Source organism: Capricornis sumatraensis, chromosome 2 (assembly GCF_032405125.1).
Source record: "Capricornis sumatraensis isolate serow.1 chromosome 2, serow.2, whole genome shotgun sequence".
Lineage (NCBI taxonomy): Eukaryota > Metazoa > Chordata > Mammalia > Artiodactyla > Bovidae > Capricornis > Capricornis sumatraensis.
In genome coordinates, this window is record NC_091070.1 from 32,376,826 (window position 1) to 32,383,766 (window position 6,941).

At 39.8% G+C, this 6,941-nt stretch overlaps 1 non-coding gene across 1 annotated transcript; it reads left to right on the forward strand.

The window, feature by feature from the left end:
* The first annotated feature begins 3,684 nt into the window (after window positions 1-3,684).
* Window positions 3,685-3,757, forward strand: TRNAK-CUU (transfer RNA lysine (anticodon CUU)). Its single transcript has one exon. It is a non-coding gene; the product is annotated as a tRNA-Lys (tRNA).
* Window positions 3,758-6,941: the final 3,184 nt, after the last annotated feature.

Here is a 6,941-nt window from a genome sequence, read left to right on the forward strand (position 1 = left end):
AAAACGGAGAGATGTTCTCACACCCTTACAAAGTCCAGAGAAAATGGTAAGGGAGAGGTCTCCCTCCACCATTGGCGGCCTGGTTCTAACCCGATATATTGAGGCAACCCTATCATCCACCTATTCTAACAAGAAGGAAGAAAGTTGTATTCTTGCATTCTAAGGGTATCACCTCTGGGCTTAGGTCGGAATTTTACAGGATTAGTACCCTTTGTATAACTCTAGTAGAATTGAGGATAAGCTTGATTAAATATTATTTGTTGAACTCTGTATGTCCCAAATACTCAAGTTACACCCTGCTGATGAAACGATGAAAGAGACGGCACCTCATCCTTTACACTCAATGGGAAGAAACAGGCAACAGGGAGTAAATGGGCAAATAGTTGCACCTTTTGGTAAAAAAAAAAAAAAAGAGAGAGAGACAATGGAAGTTTGAACTTTAAACCTGTTATTTAAGGAATGACTTTCCGAATAGGTGATACTTAAATGGAAATTTGGGATTGTTATCTCAGTATAAGCTTGGCTTATAGGAACTGTCAGGTCAGTATGGCCTTAAGCGGGAGAGAGTGACAGGAAATGAAATCAGAGAGGTGGATATGGAATCAGATTTCATAATAGTTCGAATTTTAATCTGATTTTAAATGGAAAGCTGTCAGCATTTTTTAAACTGCTAAATACTTCCGTGTGTATTTCCCCCAAAAGAACATCATTTTAAATATCCACACTGTAACTGTGAAAATAGAAAAGTACCATTCCTTTTTTTTTTTTAATCTGCAGACTTTGTTTACAGATTTTGGCAAATCCCTCAATAATGCCCTTCACAGCCAAAGAAAATCCAAGATCACATGTTGTATTCAGTTGTCATGTCTCTAGTCACCTTTAATCTGGAAAACACTTTCTTAATATTTCTTTAGATTTCATGGCATTAACACTATTGACAAAAAACATTTACTTTATAAGATATTCCACAGTTTAGGTTTGTATGATGTTTTTTCATGATTCGATTTGGATAAATGCATTTTTGTCAGGAATATGACAAAAGTAACCTTCTATTCATATTAGAACTTTATGTTAGGAGGCACATTGTGTCAATTTGTTCCACTAGTGATGATGTTAACTTTGATCACTTGCTTTAGATTTCTCCACTGAAGTTTCACTTTTGCCCTTTGTAATTTATAAACATCTTATGCAGAAATACCTGGAGACTATGTAAATATCCTGCTATTCCTCAACCTTTTACCTGCTAATTATAGTATCTGATGATTCTTATGATGATGGTTTCCAAATGGTGATTTTCTAATTTTTCTCTTCCCTTTGGGCTTTATACTATGAGATCATCACAGTTTTGTAAGCAGAATGATATAATTATTAAATGAAGTCTCTTGCTTCTGTATGGAGAATGATACATATATGAAAGCGTAGAAGCACAGAGACTCCTATGCTTTATTGGCGTTAGAAGAAAGAGTAGAAGCACTGTGCTTTACTGGCATTATACTATAGGAAAAAGAGTAGAAACACAGAGACTTCTGTGCTTTATTGGCATTACACTATGAGATCATTAGCAGTTTTTTAAGCAGAATGATATGATTATTAAATGAAGTCTCTTGCTTCTGTGTGGAGAAAGATAAATACAGGGAAGAATAGAAATACAGAGACTAGTTGGAAATCTTGCAGTCCAGTGGGCAAGCAGTAATGGAGAGTGAGTAGAGTTGTCGCAGTGGAGGTGGAAATATGTGGATGGATTTTAGATGTGCAGGCTTGCTGAACAATTAAATGTAGAAAGTAAAGGGAAAAGGAAATTCAATTGCTTCTTCCTATTAATGAAGCATTATAATCAAAAGTTTTTATTCATGAATAACTGGATAAAAAGGATATGGATATACTTGGAAGACTAGCAGTTTAATTTGTCTGACCCTCACTGAAATATCCTAGCTGCAATTTTTTCATGAAGAGTCCTGAGTTAGACCACTGTAGGCCAAGAAAGGACTTCTTCCCAGGTGTTACTAGTGGTAAAGAATTCTCGTACCAATGCAGGAGACAGATGCAGGTTTGAGGCCAAGAAAATGCTGAAGAAAGCTAGAGTATAGTCCTAGAAGGGTTCACCTTGAAGGTACTAGTATTAGTACTCCAAACTTGTTTAAGGATCCAGTGAAACCCTTAATTAACTTTCCTGTTTGTGTGTGATAAACACAATTTGAGTGCCTACGGCCTACTGTGTATTCATTAACAATTATGAATTTGGAGCTCTTTCTGAACCCATTATCAGATTAACTGTTTATGTGGGGGCTGGATTGTTGATTTATCTTGTACCTTGGAAAAATGCATTGAGTTTATGGTCTAAGGTTCATGATTATTTGCCTAATTCATTAGAAAACTTAAAAGGTGTGAGTATGGATGTGTTTTAATTATTTTAAGTTACTTTTGGAAATAGTACATCTAAAATCAGTATGTAATCTACGCATATATCTTTCTTATAGGGTGATAAAGGCTTTTGAGGTTATCAGAATCTGTTTATACTTCCATCTATTGGAATAGTGCTTTGCACATGGTAGGTACTTAATAATTGTGTTGAAAATGCAAATAAATACAAATTCATTTCCCAGGTACATTCTGCCAAGTTATAAAATAGTTACAATACACCAGAATTTGCAACTGCAAGAAAAAAAAATTGTTGGTGAATAATTGCATTAATATTTCAAGCTTGAAAATTGTAAATATTCTACTTAAATCCTAGGGCACTTTGAGGAATCTAAACATAGTTTATGCCACAGTTTATGACTCTGTTTTAATTAAAATAGCCCTGGAAACATGGTGCCCAATGTGTTTAACTTGTAAATAACTGTGTTTTAGGGTTTCAGAAATTACTATTCCTAAGAATTCTTTGTGACTCCCAGGTTTACAATTAGGTTTTATCTTGCTGTTCTGAGCAGTAGAATAGAAATCTGCAGATTTCCTTATCTAGAGAACTGCACTAGTATCTCAGAATATATATATTTCTGTAGATTATTCCATTATCTCAGCTTGTCATAGTTTGATCAAAATCAGTTCTTTTCTCCTAGAATTAATTCTTTACCATAAGACTCAGACTCTACAATCCTTTCCTCTCAGCATGTCTTTTGTGATGGATGTGTAATAACAACCTCTGAGGGGCCTATCTCTGAATTGTCAGGCAATTATGAGAAAGGGGGCTCATTTTAACTGAACCGGTTTCCTCTTCCTCAATTTAGCTTTCCTTGACTAGATCATATTAAAGGGAAATAACTAAGCTCCACTGTTATTCCGCATGTGTAACTAACTTCATTAAAAACTGTATTTACGCTGCGTCCAAAATGGTAAGAATCCATTATGACATTCGATAGAAAGTGAACAGTCTTGATACGTGTTTATGTAAAGAAAACAACTTATCGGGTAGTAAATATTTTAAAACACTTCAGAAAAAAGATTCAGTGATTCTGTAATGACAGACATAAATTTTCAGTGCTCTTGTGATAGGCCCACGCTAAAAAATTGCTAAATATAAGTACAGTTAAAGAATTGTTTTAAAGAATTTTTAAAACCAGTTTGGAAGTTAACGTCTCATAGCATGACATAAATGTTTTTTATACCAATAAAGAAGTATAAGAAAACAAAATCAAATATAGTTAAACACTTTAAGAGGAGAAAAATCAACACCTTCAAGCAGGCGCCCGGCTAGCTCAGTCGGTAGAGCATGGGACTCTTAATCCCAGGGTCGTGGGTTCGAGCCCCACGTTGGGCGTATGAAGTGTTTTTGGTTTCTCACTTTGCTTTAACATTCCGAGGTCTCTCCACAGCATTGTAACACACGAGGGTTTTTTGTTTCGTTTTGTTTTTTAAACCGATTTTAGATACTGTCAGTGTTAACCAAATCTCTGGAAAAAAGACGAGTTTGCAAATTAAACAGTTCTCAAATTGCGCTTGCGTACTTAAAAAGCACTCGTTCCTATTCCTTTCTCCTATCCCTCTCCTAGCTCCTCCTTCACTGAGGAAACTGAAACGGCCAATGTTTACAGTTGAAATTGACTTTCTGTGTTACTGTGCCTTGCTGCATTATTGCTGAGAGAGGACGGTTTTTTATTTAATCAGAACAAAATTCAGTTCAGTTCAGTTCAGTCGCTCAGTCGTGTCCGACTCTTTGCGACCCCACGAATCGCAGTATGCCAGGCCTCCCTGTCCATCACCAACTCCCGAAGTTCACTCAAACTCCTGTCCATAGAGTCCGTGCTGCCATCCAGCCATCTCATCCTCTGTCGTCCCCTTCTCCTGCCCCCAATCCCTCCCAGCATCAGGAACAAAATTAGGAGCCTCAATACTGGCAACTTTTCTAAAATTTAAGCAATCCCATGGAAAAGCAGAGAGTCGGAGGACTTCGAAGTTCTCTCTTGTTTATTTTACGTTTTTTCTCAATATAGGGCTTTCCTGGGGTAGGGACGGGGAAATGTCTTCTGGCGAAACATAGAGTGAGAAATGTTCCATGCTGTTGTGAGAACCAGGGCGCAATCAGGTTTTCTTCCACTGTTCGTGGGACTTATTTGGAATCTATCCATCCAGTTGGATAAATATTAGCAAGTTAACATTCCGGTAAAGGGGAGGCTCTTTGAAACGAAAGCACAAAAGAACTGAGATGTGAAACTTCGAAAGGGCAATTGTTACTAAGTATTATGGAATGTAGGACTTCCGCTTTTTTTACCCTCTTCGCTAAGAACTTTGAAATAACCAGGAAGCGAATGTGCACACCACAGCCAGTCACGTTCCAGGATCTCACTCACCGGCCGCTGTAGGTGAAGCGCCAGGTTCCAACCTGAATTACTATTTCCTGTACGCCGCATGTTATCCGCTAGCTTTCCTTCTACTAAAGGACAAATTTGTTTCGGTTTTTCCCCTCAACATACAAACATGCTGTTAATTCTCTATCTTAAAACAAAACGAAGAACTTTGACCTAGTTTCCCTGCAAGCTACCATTTTACCGTATTTCTCTGTTCCTCTTTGAAGCAAGTTACCCCACAGTGGCGCAAGGTCACCATTCTCTCCTCACACCTGACAATGCCCTTCAGCCGAAGACCAAAAAACAAAACTCCTGTAGTTGAACAAGTTTGACTTATAACCCCTTGCGGCGAGGGAGACCTGTGGGGTGTCTCAGTAAGAGGGTGTTAGAATCTACTACAGGACTTGTGTTTTAGTCAGGGAATTTGAGAGAGGGTCTAAGGAAATGACCCTGGTGGCTCAGAGGTTAAAGCGTCCGCCCGCAATGCGTGAGACCTGGGCTCAATCCGAGTCAGGGAGATCCCCTGGAGAAGGAAATGGCAACCCACTCCAGTACTCTTGCCTGGAGAATCCCATGGACGGAGGAGCCTGGCGGGCTACAGTCCACCGGGTAGCAGAGTCCGACACGACTGAGCGACTTCACTTTCACTTTAAGGAGATGAGGGCGCCCCCTGGATTTCTGGTGTTCTCAGGAAGCAGGGGCCATTCTATGATGAGAAGGCGATGGCAGCCCACTCCAGTACTCTTGCCTGGAAAATCCCATGGACGGAGGAGCCTGGTAGGCTGCAGTCCATGGGGTCACTAAGAGTCGGACACGACTGAGCAACTTCACTTTCACTTTCCTCTTTCATGCATTAGAGAAGGAAATGGCAACCCACTCCAGTGTTCTTGCCTGGAGACTCCCGGGATGGGGGAGACTGGTGGGCTCCTGTCTATGGGGTCACACGGGGTCGGACACGACTGAAGCGACTTAGCAGCAGCAGCCGCATAGGGAAAGCAGACTAAAGGAGGAATAAAGCTTAAACTGATAAAGTCGCTCGTTTAGGACGAAAAGTTGTTCAGTGTTCTGAGTGGGATACGGACCAACTCGTAAAGTGAATGTTCTATGAAATGTGGATTCCACGTCCAGGCCTCCCCAATTTGTGACCAACCCACCATACGGTCTCTCCTGAGGTTTGTTAATTTCCTGGAATGGCTCACAGAAAAGGATACAACTCAGGAAGAGCTAAATGGGAGAAATGCTAAGGCAAGGTGCAGGAAGGAGCATGGAACTCAGGTTCTTTGGCATGCTGCTCTCCCAGCACCTGAAATGTTCACCATTCTGGAAGCTCTGTGAACCCTGTATGATAGGGATTTTTATGAAGGCTTCATCACACAGGCATGATCAGTTATTCACTCAATTTTCAAACCCTGTCCTCTCCCTAGAGGATGGGGCAGGCAGGGGTGGGGCTGAAAGTTCTTCAAAACATGACTTAAGACTTTCTGGTGACCAGCTCTCATCCTAAAGTCATCCAATAGCCCTCCAAGAGTCACCTTTTGGTGAAAAGTACAAAAGGCACTTCTATTACCCAGGAAATTCTAAGGGATTTAGAAGCTCTGTCCTAACACCCCTAATCATGCAGGAATCAAGGATTTTAGGAGCTGTGTCAAAAACTACAGGCAGAGAGCAAATAGATTTCTTGTGTCACACTTGACTAATTTGTCTGAGTCACTATAAGCCCCCAATCACCCTATTCTAATTGGCAATTAGCAGCCCCCCCCATTCACCTCATCCTACATTATTTTTTCTATAGAAGATATCTTCTAATTCTTGTTATTATTTGCTTTACTTTCACATCCTTGGAACGTAGATCCACAAGGGCAGGATTTTTGTCTTTGCTCTCCAATGTATCTCAAGCACCTAAATTAGTATCTGGCAGATGTTCAATAAATGTGTTTAAAATTAGTGAATTAAGAAGGCTTTATTGGTTTCTTAAAGCTGCCATAAACAAAGTGCCCCAAACTGAGTGACTAAAGAAATGTACTGTCTCCCAATTCTGAAAGCTAGAAGCTTGAAATCAAAGTGAAAGGAGTCATGATGTTAAAGGCTCTCTTGAAGAATCTGTTGCCTCTTTCTCTTAGCTTTCTTGTGGCAGAAGCAACCCTTTGTGTTCTCTGG